The following is an 18467-nucleotide window of genomic DNA, read 5'->3' as shown; positions in this document are numbered from 1 at the left end:
TTTGTATATGTTTTAGGGCTTATCATTTAGTATTGAATCACCAATTGTTGTGCTCTTCCCTCCTGAAGACCAGTATTATTCTTGGGATTTCTTTATTGCCTGTAGCTCTTTATGTAAGGGTAAGGCCTTCTGGGCTTTCCCCATCCACTTAGGCCCAGCACTTGTTGTTACCTTTGTTTATCTCATGTTCAGTTCATCATGTTGGTAACTCTTTATAGTTGTAGCTTCTGACATTATTAGAAGATACTCTTACAGAACTCTCATATCCTCTGGCTCTTAAACTAATTCTGTCCCCTCTTCCCCAGTGTTCTGTGAGCATTAGCTATGGGAATTGTGTTGTAGATTTATCCATTGGGACATGGCTCCACAACTCTGCCTTTTGGTTGGTTGTAGATTTCTGTGTTAGTCTTGTTCTGTTGCAGAGAGAAGCTTCCTTGATGAAAGGTGAGGACTACATTTTTACTTTGTGAATATAAGGACAAATATTTAGACTAGAGTTAGGGATTATTCTGGTTTAATAAGTGGAGATTATAGGTTCTTTTCAGGATTCATGCCTTCACTAGCCATGAGTAGTTGGATGGTTTTCCATTACCAGATATGATTTCTCTCTTGTTGAATAGTCCAACCAGAAAGCTGTTGGTTACTGCCAAGCTATGTGTGCAACTGCACCCTTAAGGTTAAGTGCCATGTTGGTCAGTACAGTTCATGGTCTGTAGTTTTTAGGGAGTCAGTCTCTGAGAGAACTCTGACTGGTGTTGAGATTTTTGTTAGACTATCTTTTTATCACATTTTTAACAATACATTTCTATCATTGAGTCTCTGTCTTTGTCTATTTTATAAATTTTTAAGATCAGTTTTTTTTTATTTAATTTTTTTATTATTTATATGAGTATACTGTCGCTGTCCTCAGACACACCAGAAGAGGGCATCCGATCCCATGACAGATGGTTGTGAGCTACCATGTGGTTGCTGGGAATTGAACGTAGGACGTCTAGAAGAGCAGTCAATGAGCCACTGAGCCTCCTTTTTATATATTAAATTTTTATAAGTAATACTTAAAATTTATAATTCATATTATTTCTATTTAAAAAAATAGTTTGGGGGCTATGGAAATTGTTCCCTCAATAAAGTGTTTCATGTGTCAGCTTAAACCTGAGTTTGAACCCCCAGCACCCATGTAAAGCAGGCAGGGCAGTGGCCACCTGAAGCCCCAGTGCTGCAGAAACAGAGCAAGAGCATTCCTGCCGCTCCTGTCCAGCCAGTCTACTCAGATGGGTCAGTTCCAGGTCAGTAAGAGACACTTAAAAAATAAAGGCAAGAGAAGTTAAGAAAGAAACTTAATGTATACATGTGGTCTACACACTCATGTCCACATGCACATGAATTAGATTTGAAAAACAAAATGATGTAGTTTGAAACACACTTAAATCTTAAAGCATTCTAGCAATGTAGTTATATATAGGAGGAAATAGATAAGAATATCCAATCTCACAAATACAAACGTGTACAAACACAAAATAGTTTTTGTGCTGTCAATGCCTCAATGAAGAATGAGGACTATTGATTCCTCTGTATGCTAAATAGCATTGTTATCATAATTTATTTAAAATGATCTCTTCAATGAGAAATTAAAAGTATTAATTAATTTTTTAAATTAATTTTTAAATTTAATGTTTAAATTTGTATTATTTATATCTGAGCTTCAATATTTTTATCTATTTGCTCTTTTGTATAATTGAATTGCCAGAATTCTTTAATATTTAACTGTGTTTCAGAATACATCATTTAGGATTTAATTTAAATTTCAGTTAAATGTGCTTTTTTTGATGTATTTAGTTATATGCCTCTTAAACTTAGAAATCTTAAGTTTTATTGCTTACTCTAAATAATAGACACTAAAAGATGAAAATTACCAAAACCGATTTACACTCTTCAGTATTAAATACAAAGGCAGACAAGCATTATCAGATTGTTGATGTACTTTGTAAATATGTGCATGTGTGTTCATGGAGGCTAGTGGTCCAACTCGGCATTGCTCTTTAGCTTTTGTGACTGGGTTACCTCACTCAGGAGGATAGCTTCTACTTCCATCCATTTGTCTAAGAATTTCATGAAGCATTGTTTTTAATAGCTGAGTAGTACTCCATTGTGTAAATGTACCACATTTTCTGTATCCATTCCTCTGTTGAAGGACATCTGGGTTCTTTTCAGATTCTGGCTATTATAAATAAGGCTGCTATGAACACAATAAAGCATGTGTCGTTGTTATGTGTTAGAGTATCTTTTGGGTATATGGCCAGGAGTGGTATAGCTGGGTCCTCAGGTAGTACTATGTCCAATTTTCTGAAGCGCCACCAGACTGATTTCCAGAGTGGTTGTACCAGTTTACAGTCCCACCAACAGTGGAGAAGTGTTCCTCTTTCTCCACATCCTCGCCAGCATCTGCAGTCACCTGAGTTTTTTATCTTAGCCATTCTGACTGGTGTGAGATGGAATCTCAGGTGTGAGGTGGAATCTCAGGGTTGTTTTGATTTACAATTCCCTGATGACTAGGAATGTTGAACATTTTTAGGTGCTTCTCGGCCATTAGATATTCCTCAATTGAGAAGTCTCTGTGTAACTCTGTACCCCATTTTTAATAGGATTATTTGATTCTCTGGAGTCTAGCTTCTTGAGTTCTTTGTATATATTGGATATTAGCCCTCTATCGGATGTAAGATTGGCAAAGATCTTTTCCCAATCTGCTGGTTGCCGTTTTGTAACTTCTTACAAATGTCTTTGCTGCTAAATCAGGTTTGGGTGTTGTTGATGTTGTTGTTGTTTTTGTTCTTGTTCTGTGTGTGGTAAGTTCCTTGTATTTGAGTTTTCTTGAGAACTCATATTCCCTGTTCCCTTTCTCAAGGGCTCTGCTACATTGTTTTCGACTACAGTTTAATTCATCTTCCTCTATGGTAGCTCATTTCTGCCATGTTCTAGGAAATGCCATGGTAAGAAGCAAGCCTGGATTGCCCACTTGTCCCTGTTCATTCACTGCCTGTGTCTGCTGTTTCTCGTGTTTAAACATGTTAAGTAGGCTGCAGTCTACACATGCACTCACTTCCAGGGACATTCTGTGTAGCTACCGACCATTCCTCTCTAATCCTGCTCATGTTGGCATCAGCGGTTGGTAGGACAGTGCCTCCCTGAACCTTTCCTCTTCTTCACACTGCTTCTTTCAGTAGTTACTTCTAAGCTTTACTTGACACCATGCTCTCCAAGCTTTTCTCTTAACTGATTAATGACTCTGCAGCAGCTCCTGTGCTACACATCCCTTTCCTTCCCTTTCTCCCTCCCCCCTTGCCCCCTCTCTGCCCCTCCCCCATTCCTCCTCCTCCCTCCTCCCCCTCTAAGTGTATTCTTAAACTACCCCTTGAAGTGTCCCCTAAATGTCAGTAAGGTCACATAAGTTGATAGTTTTGTTCAGGACTCCTGTGTTTTTCCTGATTGCTTTTCTGTATACTTGAGCTGCCAGTTGCTAAGGGACATTTGTCGTTTTTATCTATACATGTACTGTTCCTTCTCCCAGTAGTGCCAGTTTTTATTCTGTGCATGACAGAGTTCTGCTGAGTGAGTATCGTGTAGTATTGTTTTGTCTCTGGATGAATTGACATGGTGCTATGATGAAATGTTCTTTGACACTGTTATGTAAGACTTCAAAGCTTTGCCAGTTTTCTTTGTACTTACTTATTCAGTACTGGGAAAGAATGGTGAAATTGTCATTCAGTTGCATTTACATTAAGAGCTCTTATGACATTCCAGGTTACATCTTGTTTTACATGTACATTATGCTCATTGTAACTAGTAAGATCTTAATGCACACTATCAAACCTTTAAAAAAATCAAGTACTGACAAAAATGTATTCATATGCTTTTATGTAAAAATTCTTAAAATCTGTACATTTATCTTTGTTTTTTAAAATAAAGTTGTTCAATTAAGAAAAAAAAAGAGTTCTTATGAGGACAAAGGACATGCACAGGTATTAGTTGTCATCTTCTACCTTAGGCGAGGTGTCCTCTTGCTGGCCGCTGCAGTATGCCAGGCGGGATGGCTGGCCTGCAGGCTTCCAGGAAGTCTTCTGTCCCATCCCACGGCGTGCTGCAGATGTGGACAGCCATACTGGCTTAATGTGCGTTCTGGAGATCCAAACTCAGATTCTTCTCAGTACACAGCAAGCACTTGACCAGCTTGACCAAGGGGAGCCAACTCCTCTGCTACGGTCTTACTTTGTAACCAGTATAAAGTTCTCTTTTAATATAAGCACCAGTACAATGTCATCAATGTGACTGGATCTGCACCTGCCATTTTGCTTTTTGATTCTCTACTTGATCACTTCTTTTTTTCGGAACAACAAATTTTTCACTATTTTTCTTTTATTTTGGGTTCAAAATTTTTAGCATTTCATCTCCTCTCTAGTAACTTCTACATGCACTTCTTTTTTAAAGTATTTATTGATCATTCTGTGCTTTCAAAATAAATCTTTAGCATATCTTGAATTCCCTTCCAGTACCTGTGTGACTGAGAACCTCTGCCTGTCCCTGAACTACTGTCATGCTGCCTTTTGCCTGAGAATCCACGTTACTATTTCCTATCAGGCTTGTGATAGGTTTTTCTGCTTTCAATATATGAAGCTTTTTATTTCACTCTCATTTTTAAAGACTGTGTCTACCAGATACAGAGTCATTGCCTTCTGAGTTGCACTTCTTTTGACAAGTTTGGCAGGAAATAATCTTTATTTCCTTGTGGTTAGTGCTCCTGTTAGTATTCAACTATGGAATGATATAGGCTAGAGTAGGTGGGTGTGTGATGTATGTGTGCAGTGGGACGGCCTTTTGGTGTTGTAATTCTCCTCAGTCCTTTGACTGTTATTTGTTTCTTCTGGCCTTTCTAAGTATCCAGTCACATACATATTAGACTGCTTAATACAAGGTCATAAGTTACTGGAAAATAGATTTTATCGTGTGTTTGTTTGCCCATCTTCCTTTCTATAGTAATAAATTATTAATTTCATTCAGTTAAAAAACAAACAAAAAGGTCATCTAAGTATTGTTTTAGCATACAAACTTGCTGTTCCTGTTTAGGATTATATCATCTTACCCCTCACATGTAATGTAATTATTTACAACTTGATCTTATGATTATCACATGCTTAGTATCTATTGTCTTCTAAAAATGTTTCAGCTTTGCTGGAATAGATATAACATCACCTTACCATAAAGCCAGTTCAACACAGCGAGAACAGGAGTTCTCAGTAGATAAATGTTGATTTGTCAAGGTTAGATCTTGAACCTTTCTGGCCAGCCGGTGTTCCACAAATAATCTCTGGCCTTGAATATTATTTAAATGTTGGCCACAGTTTATATCTTCATTTTTCTCCTGGTCACTTATGTATTTAGTCAACCCAGTAATCATGTCAGCTATTTAGTTTTTAGCTAGTCTTTCTCACTCTGTTTCTTTTTGAAACCCTTTACCCCAATTCAAACCAGAACCATTTTTAATGTTTGATATCTATAAAGCAGTTCAGGGGGGCTTTTCTATTGCCCCTTTTATCTCCCAAATAACTGACACTGAGACCTTGTTTTTGTCAACAAGCTTTAGGCAGATGGGCATAGACTCTAACCCTCTATGGCTGTCTACTTCCCAGCACTGCCCCATTACTTGCCATCTTAGTCCTTCCCTGGCTACTGGTGCTCCATCACTGTCCTCATGGTGACACTCCTGCTGATCTGTTCCTTGCAGATCTTTCAAGACAAATCTCTCTCTTCCTTATATGAACCCCTTCTTTTCTTTCTCAATACACAGAAGTCTTTCCTTCTCCTCTCATAACCAGCTATAGGCTGATCAGCTCTTTATTAACCAATCAGAGGGGATTGAAAACAATTTTTACACAACATTGAGACAGTGGTTGCTTGATAATGTCAAAATTCATACTACAACCAGATCTCTGAGCACAGTGCATAAAACCATCCCCCCAATAAAGGCTCTTTCTCTTGCAGTAATAAGCTATAAACAACAATAACAATTATGAAAGCTATCAGGGCAGTTACAATCACAATTTGCAGTCCATTTGTGTTTATTAACCTTCTACCATCCTATCTTGATGAGTTTAAAGTTCTGTACATGAATCTTTTTTTTTTTGCCATAATACACATTAATAATCTATGAATATCCTTTTAGACATTAAAGTACATGGTTTTTTTAAAATTATTTTATTGGACATTCTCAGTATTTACATTTCAAATGTTCTCCCCTCTCCCCACACCCCAATTCCCCCTCCCTTCCACTTGATTCCATGAAGGTGCTCTCTCTCCCAATTATCCTCTCCACCTCAATGCCTTGGCATTCTCCTACACTGGGAAAACCTGCCTTCACTAGACGAAAGGCCTCTTCTCCCATTGATGACAGACAATGCTGTCTCTGCTACATATGCAACAGAAGCCTTGGGTCTCTCCATGTGTGCTCAGTGGTTGGTGTTTTAGTCTACGGGAGTTCTGGAGGGTTTGGTTGGTTGATAATGTTGATCTTCCCATGAGTTTACAAACCCTTTCAGCTCCTTCAGTCCTTTCTCTAGCTCTTTCATTGGCATCCCCATGTTCAGTCTGATGGTTAGCTGCAAGCATGCTCGGCTCTATCTGTACGACTCTGGCAGAGCCTCTGAGGAGGCATCCATATCTGGATCCTACCAGTAAGCACTTCTTGGCATCAGCAATAGTGCTTGGGTTTGGTGGCTACATATGGGGTGGATCCCCAGGTGAGGCAGTCTCTGTCTGAATGATCTTTTCTTTGATCCCTGTTCCTCTATTTGACCTTGTATTTCCTCCGATGAGTGTTTTGTTCTCCCTTCTAAGAAAGACTGAGGCATCCACCTTCTAGCCTTCCTTCTTTTTGAGCTTCATAAGGTCTGTGAATTGTTTCTTGATTATTCAGAGCTTTTGGGTGCTAGTATCTACTTATCTGTAAGTGCATACCATAATAGCCCATTCTTTTGTGACTGGGTTACCTCACTCAAGGTGATAGCTTCTAGTTCTATCCATTTACCTAAGAATTTCATAAAGTCATTGTTTTTAATAGCTGAGTAGTACTTAGTACTTCATTGGGTAAATGTACCACAATTTCTGTATTCATTCCTCTGTTGAAGAACGTCTGGGTTTATAAATGTCCTTTCCAGCTTCTGGCTATTATAAATAATGCTGCTATGAACATAGTAGAGCATTTTTCCTTGTTATATGTTGGAGCATCTTTGGGGTATATGCCCAGGAGTAGAATAACTGGGACTTCAGGTAGTAAGTACTATGTCCAAATTTCTGAGGAACCACCAGCCTGATTTCCAGAGTGGTTGCACCTGTTTACAAACCCACCAACAATGGAGAAGGGTTCCTCTTTCTCCGCATCCTTACCAGCATCTACTGTCATCTGAGTTTTTGGTCTTAGCCATTCTGACTGGTGTGAGGTGTAATATCAGTGTTCTTGTCCTAAATATTTTTTAATTGGATATTTTCTCTATTTACATTTTATATGTTATCCCCTTCCCCCAATCCCATCCCCCTGCCCAACCCCATTGCCTTCATGAAGGTGCTCCCTCTCCCAACCTCCCTCTCCCATCTCAGCACCTTGGCGTTCCCTACACTGGGAAAACGAGCCTTCTCTGGACTAAAGGCCTCTCCTCCCATTGATGCCAGAAAATGCCATTCTCTGCTGCATATGCACCTAGAGCCATGGGTCTCTCCATGCAAACTCATTGGTTGGTGTTTTACTCCCTGGGAGCTGTGGTAGGTTTAATTAGTTGATCATTTTGTTCTTCCCATGGGGTTGCAGACCCTTTCAGCTCCTTCAGTTTTTTCTTTAGCTCTTCCATTGGGTCCTCATGTTCAGTATGATGATTAGTTTTAAGTTTCCTCCTCTGTATCAGTATGGCTCTGGCAGAGCCTCTGAGGAGGCATCCACATCAGGTTCTTGCCAGGAAGCACTACTTGGCATCAGCAATGGTGTTTGGGTTTATTGGCTGCATATGGGGTGGATCTCCATGTGAGGCAGTCTCTGGATGATCTTTTCTCCAATCCCTGCTCCTCTGTAACTAGGAATGTTGAGTATTTCTTTAGGTGCTTCTCAGCCATTCTATATTTTTCAGTTGAGAAATCTTTGTTTAGCTCTGTACCTCATTTTTAAATAGGATTATTTGATTCTTTAGAGTCTAACTTCTTGAGTTCTTTATATATATTGGATATTAGCCCTCTATAAGTTGTAAGATTGGTAAAGATCCTTTCCCAATCTATTGGCTGCCATTTTGTCTTCTTGACAGTGAGTGTCCTTAGCATTACAGAAGCTTTGCAGTTTCATGAGGTCCCATTTGTGGATTCTTAATCTTAGAGCATAAGCCATTGGTGTTCTGTTTAGGAAATTTCCCCTATGCCTATGTGTTCTAAGCTCTTCTCCACTTTCTCTTCCAGTAGTTCCAGGGTACCTGGTTTTATCTGGAGGTCTTTGATCCACTTGTACTTGAGCTTTGTACAGGAAGATAAGAATGGATCGATTTGCATTCTTCTACATGCTGACTGCCAGTTGAGCCAACACCATTTGTTGAAGAGGCTGTCCTTTTTCCATCGAATGTTTTTAGCTCATTTGTCAAAGATCAAGTGACCATAGGTGTATGGATTCATTTCTGGGTCTTCAATTCTGTTCCATTGATCTACCTGCCTGTCCCTCTGCCAATACCATTCTGTAGATTGCTTTCTTAAAGATGGCCATTTTTACTATATTAATCCTGCCAACCCTGTCATATAGTTTGTGACTATTGTGAAGGGTGTCATTTCCCTAATTTCTTTCTCAGTGTGTTTTTCCTTTGAGTAGAGGAAGGCTACTGGTTTGTTTGAGTTAATTTTATATCTAGCAAGGTTGCTGAAGTTTATCAGCTGTAAAAGTTCTCTGGTGGAATTTTTGGGGTCACTTAAGTATATTATCATCTGCAAATAGTGATATTATTACTTCGTCCTTTCTGATTTGTATTTCTTTGACTTCCTTTTGCTCTCTAATTGCTCTGGTCAGAGCTTACATTACTATATTGAATAGGTAGAGAGTGGGCAGCCTTGTCTAGTTCCTGATTTTAGTGGGATTGCTTTAAGTTTCTCACCATTTAGTTTGATGTTGGCTACTGGTTTGCTGTATATTGCTTTTATTATGTTTAGGTATGGGCTTTGAATTTCTGATCTTCTCAAGACTTTTAACATGAACTGATGTTGAATTTTGTCAAATGCTTTCTCAGCATCTAATGAGATGATCATGTGGTTTTTTTTCCCTTTGAGTTTGTTAATATAGTGGATTACATTTATGGATTTCTGTATTATTATTGCATCCCTGGGATGAAGCCTACTTGATCATGATGAATGATCATTTTGACGTGTTCTTGGATTCGGGTTGCAAGAATTTTATTGAGTATTTTTTGCATAGATGTTCATGAGGTCTAAAGTTCTATTTCTTTGTAGGCTCTTTGGGTGGCTTAGGAATGAGCGTAATTATGGCTTAGAAGAATGAGTTGGGTAGTGTTCCCTCTGTTTCTATTTTGTGGAATAGTTTGGATTGTATTGGTATTAGCTCTTCTATGAAAGTCTGGAATTCTGAACTAAACCCACCTGGTCCAGGGCTTTTGGGGGGGGGGGGGGCTTTTGATGACTACTTCTATTTCTTTAGGGGTTATGGGACTGTTTAGATGGTTTATATGATTCTCATTTAACTTTGGTACCTGGCATTCTTCTAGAAATTTGCCCATTTCTTCTAGATTTTCTAGTTTTGTTGAGTATAGGCTTTTGTAGTAGGATCTGATGATTTCTTGAATTTCCTCAGTTTCTGTTGTTATATCTCCCCCTTCATTTCTGATTTTGTTAATTTGGACACTTTCTCTGCGCCTTCTCATTAGTCTGGCTAAGGGTTTATCAATCTTGTTGATTTTTCTCAAAAAACCAGCTCCTGATTTGGGTGATTCTTTGTATATAGTTATTTCTGTTTTTACTTGGTTATTAATTTTAGCCCTGAGTTTGATTATTTCTTGCCATCTACTTCTCTTTAGTGTATCTGTTTCTTTTTGTTCTGGAGCTTTCAGGTGTGCTGTTTAACTGCTAGTATATGCTCTCTCCAGTTTCTTTTTGGAGGCGCTCAGAGCTATGAGTTTTTCTTTTAGTACTGCTTTCACTGTATCCCAGAAGTTTGGGTATGTTGTGCTTTCATTTTCATTAAATTCTAAAAAATCCTTAATTTATTTATTTCTTCCATGACCATGTTATCATTGAGTAGAGCATTTTTCAGCTTCCATGTGTATGTGGGCTTTTTGATGCTTTTTGTTGTTGTTGTTGTTGTTGTTGTCTTTATTGTTATTGAAGACCAGCCTCAGTCCATGGTGATCTGATAAGATGCATGGAATAATTTCGATATTCTTCTATCTGTTGAGGCCTGTTTTGTGACTGACTATGTGGTCAATTTTGGAGAATGTGTCATGAGGTGAGGAGAAGGTATATTCTTTTGTTTTACGATGAAATGTTCTATAGATGTCTATTAAAACCATGTGGTTCATAACTTCTGTTAGTTTCACTGTGTTTCTGTTCAGTTTCTGATTCCATGATTTATCCACTGATGAGAGTGAAGTTTTGAAGTCTCTCACTATTATTGTGTGTGGTACAATGTATGTTTTGAGCTTTAGTAGGGTTTCTTTTTTGAATGTGGGTGCCCTTGTATTTGGAGCATAGATGTTCAGGATTGAGAGTTTGTCTTGATAGATTTTTCCTGTGGTAAGCAAAAAGTGTCCTTCCTTATATTTTTTGATAACTTTTGGTTGAAATTTGTTTTATTTGATATTAGAATGGCTATTCCAGCTTGTTTCTAGTGACCATTTGCTTGGAAAAAAATTTTTTACAGCCTTTTACTCTGAGGTAGTACCTGTCTTTGTTGTTGAGATGAGTTTCCTGTGTGCAGCAAAATGCTGAATCCTGTTTTTGTATTCATTCTGATAGTCTATGTCTTTTTATTGGGGAATTGAGTCCATTAATGTTAAGAGATAGTAAAGAATAGTTATTGTTGTTTTCTGTTATTTTTGTTGTTTGAGGTTGAATTATTTTTGTGTGCTTTTCTTCTTTGGTTTTATTGGAAGAAGATTATTTTCTTGCTTTTCCTAGGGTATAGTTTTCCTCTTTGTGTTGGGGCTTTCCATTTATTATTTTTTGTTGGGCTGGATTTGTAGATACATATTGTGTAAATTTGGTTTTATCCTGGAATATCTTGGTTTCTCCATCTATGGTAATTTAGAGTTTTGCTGGATACAGTAACTTGGGCTGGCATTTGTGTTCTCTTAGGGTCTCTATGACGTCTTTTCAGGATCTTCTAGCTTTCATAGTCTCTGTTGAGAAGTCTGGTGTAATTCTGATTGGTTTGCCTTTATATGTTACCTATCCTTTTTCCCTTACTGCTTTTCGTTTTCTTTCTTTTGAAAATTTAGTGTTTTGACTATTATGTGTTGGGAGGAGTTTCTTTTCTGGTCCAGTCTATTTGGGATTCTGTAGGTTTTTTTGTATGGTCATGGTCATCTCATTCTTAAGGTTAGGGCAGTTTTCTTCTATGATTTTATTGAAGATATTGAAGTGGGCCTTTAATTGGGAGTCTTTGCTCTCTTCTACACCTTAGGTTTGGTCTTCTCATTGTGTCCTGGATTTCCTGGATGTTTTGGGTTAGGAGCTTTTTAGTTTTTACATTTTCTCTGACTGTTGTGTCAATGTTTTCTATGTTATCTTCTGCCCCCGAGATCCTCTCTGCCATCTTCTTTATTCTGTTGGTGAATCTTGCCTCTGTGACTCCTGATCTCTTTCCTAGGTTTCCCAACTTCAGGGTTGTCTCCTTTTGTAATGTTTCTATTGTTTCTATTTCTGTTTTCAATTCCTTCACCTGTTTGGTTGTGTTTTCTTTTAGCTCTTTAAATGACTTTTGTGTTTCCTCTTTAAGAGCTTTTACTTGTTTATGTGTGTTCGCCTGTAATTCCTTAAGGGAGATATTTATGCTCTTCTTGAAGGTTTCCATCATCATCTCATCATGAAGTATGATTTTAAGTCTAAATCTTGCTTTTCTGGTGAGTTGAGATTTCTACTATTTGCTGTGGTGGGAGAACTGGGTTTTGATGCTGCTTAGGTTGTCTTGGTTTCCATTGCTTAGGTTCTTGTGATTTCCTCTTGCCATCTTATCTGTGATGTTAAGTGATCTTGTTGTCTCTGACTGGAGCTTGTCTCTTCTGTGGGTCTGTGGGTCTGTGGGCCCGTGGGCTTAGGACAGAGATTGCTCCTGGGTGTTCAGCTCTCTGCGGGCATGCTATGATTCCCGATGGTGTGGACCAGCTCTGTCTCTGGACTGGAACCGACTCTTTCCAGTCAGCAGCACACTACCTACACCCCGAGACTTCCTGGCAGTCTCTCCCAGGATGGTAAATGGGGAGGAAGTAGGGGTCTCACCCATGGGCTCAGGTGGGAGAGCACTTCTGAGTCTCTTCTGGGTACTCAGCAGTCTGGGGACAGGTCCTGTGTCCTGATGGCGGTGACCCGGCTCTGACTCTGGACCAGAACCAGCATGTTTTTGTCATTACTAAACAACTTAAGCTGTGAGACTCAACTTCATGAGAGAGCTGAGAAGGAATAAATATTACCTGAATACGAAGGAAGTACAGAGCAAGCAGCTTCCAAAACTAGAGAGATGAGAAAGACACCTTGCTGCCTGGACAGTCACCCTAGGTTCCTCTGCACCGTTGGAGCATCATCTCTAACCTTCTGACCCAGTGTATCTGACAGACTTTTCTGTGAAGCAGGAATTCTGAAGGACTGCTTTGCCTTCCCTTGTCGTGGCAAAGCTCAGCAGTCACCTTCCCTGTGTCCTGTTTGCCCAGTTTGGACAGCATATTGTCATCAGTTGAAGCCAGGGCAGTTTCTTACCCAGTGGCAAACTTGCCACATTTGAAACAAGCTCCATTTGGAGGTTCTTCAGTGCTCATCATCTTTGAAGTAGAATTGGGGTGCTGTCAGTCTCTGACATGCCTCACTGTCATGAAAAGCCATTTATTAGTAAAACATCTTTAAAGGCCATATATTGTAGATATCTGAGGTTTTCAAAGACCATCTATCTATGTATAGTATGTCTGAATTACTTGCTTCTAGCTATTTGCTATCCATTTAAGCTAGGAAACATATTTCTGTAATTAAATAGTATCTAACTTGACCATAAATTAGATTAAGTATTAAATTGCATTTCTTAATTATCCTAAATAGTTTGTAATAGGAGCTTTCAAGAGGACTAGAAATTAAGTGCAATACTTTAAACAAAGTTGAAACATATATACAGTATGTTGTAACAAAATATAATTCTAAAACTGTATCAATATATAAAAACCATACCAAGTGTAAAATATTTGGCTTCTTAATACTCATTGATCTAACAGTAGATTCAGTAATATACCCTTTATTTTATCAATCCTGTATCTCCCCCCATTTTCTTTTCATCTCATATCCCCATTTTTTTCATCCCTTCTGCCAACTTTCCCCTTAACGCTAAATAGGAAAGAAAGAAGGATAGAAAAAATAAAAAGAAATTGCTGAATCTAACTTCCTGTAGTTTGTTTCTCTCCTTACCAAAACTATTAATAACTTCCATCCCACCCCCTATGACAGTGACAAACAGCCATAATCCATCATCCCTCAACTGAACAAAAAGTACACACCCTACCTCTTGGGACTGTGGCCTTCATTCTCTTAAAATTGCTCTCTGCTGTCTGGGGACATTGTCTCTTGGGGATCTAAGGAAACTGGAATACTGGCTAATTTTGAGAAAGCTTGCTGTAATATTTGTTGTCCAGTCTCTGTAACGTGAAAATATAGGGCTTAACTGAAGTCCGGACTGGAGCAGTCTGCAAGGCTTGACTGTCCTAGCTAGCTGTTTGAAACTGTTCCAGATGCAGATCCCTAAGGAAGCAGCTTTTAAGGTCATCTGTAGGCTGAACTTAGTAGGATGCTGGAATAAATATGTCTCAGCAGTTCAGAATCCTTCTCAGCGTATCTGAGGGTAAATCTTTTCAGGAGTGCTTTACCTTCCATGTTGTCTGTGATTTTCTCTGTGAGCGTATAGCCTTTGAACAGTAATACACATTTTTTGCATTAACACATGGAATGTGCAGTGTGCACAGTTCAGCTAAAGATGATTCTTTTTTGTTTGAACATGTAAGACATCTGTCTTTTTTTGTAAGTGAGTTTGGACTGTAATATTAATTTCCCATGCTATTTGAAAGGAGGTATGGTAAGTCCTGAGAACTCTGTAGCCAACAAGATTGATTGCCTATGCTTAGCTAAAGTCCCAGAGACATGTTCATGTCTTGGCCTGTTCAGAGCTCTTCCCTTGTAGAGGGATCAGCATTCGTGCTACATGTTTTGTGGTTATCAAGTCGGATGTCATTTCATAGCTATCCGATCAAGTCAGTGCTGTGTTTAAGACTTGAGACGTTCTGCTGCTGTGAAGTTACATTCACTCTTCACTGTGGTCTGTAAGATTTGACAAGACATTAAGAACCTCCCTGACGGACCTCAAAGCTGCTGTCATCCTCTTTCCCCTTGGTGGTGAAGCTCTTCCTGGGTTACAGACTCTACTTTCTGTTAGCCATGGCCAGACTGAGCTCTTAGTTCTGCTCGGTTCTAACTCAGACACACCAGGAGAGGGCATCGGATCCCATTACAGATGGTTGTGAGCCACCAGGTGGTTGCTGGGAATTGAACTCAGAACCTGTGGAAGAGCAGTCAGTGCTCTTAACCGCTGAGCCATGTCTCCAGCCCTCATTTCTGACTTTCAAGCATCATCTCTCAATTATTATTCTCACAGGCCTGAAGTACAGGAATTTCCATCCTAAGTAACCTGTTTGTTTATTTCATAGTAGCTATTTAAAAACGGAATTCATCTTGATTACTTATTTTTATTGTTTATTTTCCACTAGAATATGATTCCCCTCAAGTTATCCTACACTTGCAAGTTTTACACACACACACACACACACACACACACACACACACACACACACTTAACCTAAGGTGGGTTATTATTCCCATCAATTTAGCCAGTGCATGTCAAGCTGTATTGTATGTTAGATACTATGCTTATAGTAATAATACAATGTTTGTGGCTAAGAGAGGGAATAAATTAAATGAAAAACATTTGTGGTAATTCCTATAAGGAGAAATGAAAATGAATAGTGTGCCAGAAAAAAAAAGTTTAAGGCTGCATCACAAGTAATAAAAGGTGTCCAGTGCAGATGTTTTAGGGTTTGGGCCTTGGAGAACATTTAAAGCAGAAGCTATTATGGTGCAGCACAGAGAACTTGAGGTACTAAGCCTGTGAAGGACGTGAGGCTGGAGAAAGGCTCACCAGTTAAGAACCCTGGCTATTCTTCCCTTGTTCAATTTCCAGAACCCACATAGCCACTCACATCTGTCTGTAACTCTAGTCCAGTCCCAAGGGACCCATTGTCCTCATCTGGCCGTTTGTGGGCACTACACACATGACATACATGCAGGTAAACATTCATTCACATTTAAAAAAATTTTTTTTGTTAAAATATCAAACTGTTAAAAAAAATAGGATGCTGATAATTCTTGTCCCTAATTAATAGTGTTCAAGTATGTGAGCTGAGACCTCTCGGGAGTGTTTTGTTGGAGCTTTGGTATAGTGGAATGTATTTCATTTCCTAACAAGGACACGGTGTGTGAAGAGATCCAAGTACTTGTTGCTCACATTACCCCTGTCTCCTCGCCCTCCTGTCCTCTGCCTCACAGCTTCCTTAGACATAACATGAGCCTGGAGACTCAGGAAATAATACTAACGCATTCATCTAGTGTACCTGAAGTAAGTCTTTTTGCAAAAACCAATGTAGTGTGAGTTAACCGGATTGTACAATTAACCACCCACACAGATAGTAATTAGTGGTTGAGTTGATGGTTGTAAGGATGGCAGTCAGAGCGCTGCTTTCATTACCACTGTCCATCAGTGCTGCTTTAAGTGATAGTCTAGAACAAGCTTAGGTCCTAAGTCTGTCCTTCCTTTACACTACTCACTTTGCCAATGATTCAGACATGTTGAGGATTATACCCAAATATATAAATTTTATTTAAATCTATTCATTATAGAATTAGCAACTATTATAATAGTCATTAGCTTTAAGCTATCTGTCTTAAGTAGTCAAAAGGAAATGAAAGTTATAAACCCTGCTATATTTCTAAGGCTAGAAAATATGAGTTGTTCAGAGGACTGTTTTCCATGCTTTCCTCTGGAAAAGATTTCTCTTCTGGAGGTTTCCTTGTGCAGGGTCTCACCTTTCTTCCCAGGCTGGCCTCAAGCTTGCCCCTTCCCTGTCTATGCCTGCCAAGCACAGGTATGTACACCACATCCAACCGACTCCGTTAGATTTGGTAAAAAGGTGATGGTTTCAAGTTCATTTCTACCGAAAACAGTAGCAGATTTCCTAAGGTAATTAAAATGCAATGGTTTGATAAAAATGTGGATATAACAGTAAATTGGACATTCTCAACAGTAAATTTTAAAAAGTCAAAATAAAATAAAGTTGTGGTTTGCTCATGATCTTCCCTTTATAAGTTGCAGAATCTGGATTACCAAAGGAACAAATCCCTTGCCTTTCTAACAGTCCCATGTTGTAGAATGGGCCACAGCAGTGGTCACTCTGTGTGGTCCTGCTAGGGCATGTCTGTGGTTGGTTGGCAGAAGGTCTGTATGACTTAGCAAGTGAGGAAAAGATAAGGTTAATAATTTCACCAAGAGTCTATTCTGGAACAGTGACTGGCCACTTTGTTGAGAATGGGAGAATTTCTAGCCTAACTTTTATATACCAGGGTTTTGTGATTTGCCAGTGATTGTTCATGTTCAAACAACAGAGGATTCATTCTAAAGACAAACAAAGTTTCGATACAAGCACGATCCTGAATATCTGAGGTTGCAGACTCCTGCCAAACCACTGCTCTAGTGCATCTGGACAGAGAAGGAAGACAGACTGCTGGCATGCACAGTTCACCTGGCTGGTTCCTGGGGTGTTTGAAACATCTGTGTCTCCTCCTCGGATAGTAAAAATGCTAGCCACATTTTCAAAGAGCCACGAGTGCTGATGGCGTTATGATGAGTTGATGTATGGAGACCTTGTCAAATACAATTGTGACCACTAAACAGGACAACTATATAATGTTAATGGGTAGTAACCAGTCAAACTGTGAAAAGAGTCTGCTAGTACAGTTTTTTTCTTTGCTGTCTAACAGAACAAATCACTAAATTATTATCTTACCTATGCTTAATTTACAGGAAAAAAAGACCATATGTTTGGAGTAATGCAGAGTATTCTTAATTTTCTGTTGTTACTAGAACATTCTGACTCACTAAAATTCAAGCAAATATAGATTTAGGATTAGAAAATAGCTTCTTCCTGTTCCGAGTTATCTCTTGAGAAGTAATTTTAGTCTACTTTAACTTTTGTAAAGGTGGCTAAGTTAGGTTACGTTACCATGTGTGCAGTGTCTTCAATAACACCTCTGTTCGTGATCACCAGGCAGTCCTGTCGTCACTCCACAGTCACATGGTGGCTACCTTAGGCATTACGTTCCAAAGATATTCCTCAGAGGCTTTCAGCCAGGAAACCTGCTTTGCTAGTTCAGCAGTGTCAACAAGTACACGTAGAGAGGAAGATATAAATTGCATTTGTTATGATCGTCAAGGGAAATTGTTGGTATATTTACTCCCGTGGATTTTCTAAGATAGTAATATTTTCAAGGTTAATTTATAATCCTGTGGGAAGTAGAAGAATGCAGTAGACAACTGTGAAGTTACCTTAGCTTCTCTTCAACTCTGAAGATTTAAGATGGCAGAAGAGTCAGATGAGGACCACAGCATCAACTCTGTTTTTGGTACAGACAGGAAGTTTGATGGACCCTGCCTACAGTGAGCAGGCACTGAGTCAGCCTTAGTGTGCACTGCGAGCTCCCTCAGCTCATAGGAGCTTCATCCCTTTGAGCACCAATTTAGGATACTGAAAGTCAGGCCTGTTTCTTCCCAGTCACCCCACCCGCCAAGCACACACACCAGGTCTTTTACTTTGGAATCATTCTTTTTTTTTTTTTAACATAATTTTGTATTGATTTTTTGTGAATTTCACATCAGTTCCACTCATGTCCCAGTTCTTCCATGTGAGCCCTCCACCCTTGTAACCTCCCCCCAGAGAAAATGAAAAAATCTTACCACTGAGACTGTGGTATGTCACAGTGTGTCACACGTTATAACCCTTTTCTTCAAACAACTTTACTTGCAAATGTTCACTGCAGTGAGTGACTTCTGCTAATCTATTCTTTAAAAATAGAATCTGGCTTCGGGAATAAAG

At 39.1% G+C, this 18467-nt stretch overlaps 1 protein-coding gene across 1 annotated transcript in view; it reads left to right on the top strand.

The window, feature by feature from the left end:
• The window catches only part of NEK1 (NIMA related kinase 1), a 133334-nt gene that overhangs the window by 97682 nt on the left and 17185 nt on the right, over positions 1–18467 (top strand). The window lies entirely within an intron of this gene.

The sequence above is a fragment of the Micromys minutus genome (assembly GCF_963924665.1).
Source record: "Micromys minutus genome assembly, chromosome: 14".
NCBI classification, from domain to species: domain Eukaryota; kingdom Metazoa; phylum Chordata; class Mammalia; order Rodentia; family Muridae; genus Micromys; species Micromys minutus.
The sequence above is the reverse complement of the archived record's forward strand: the minus strand, read 5'-3'. Positions and strand labels throughout refer to the sequence as shown.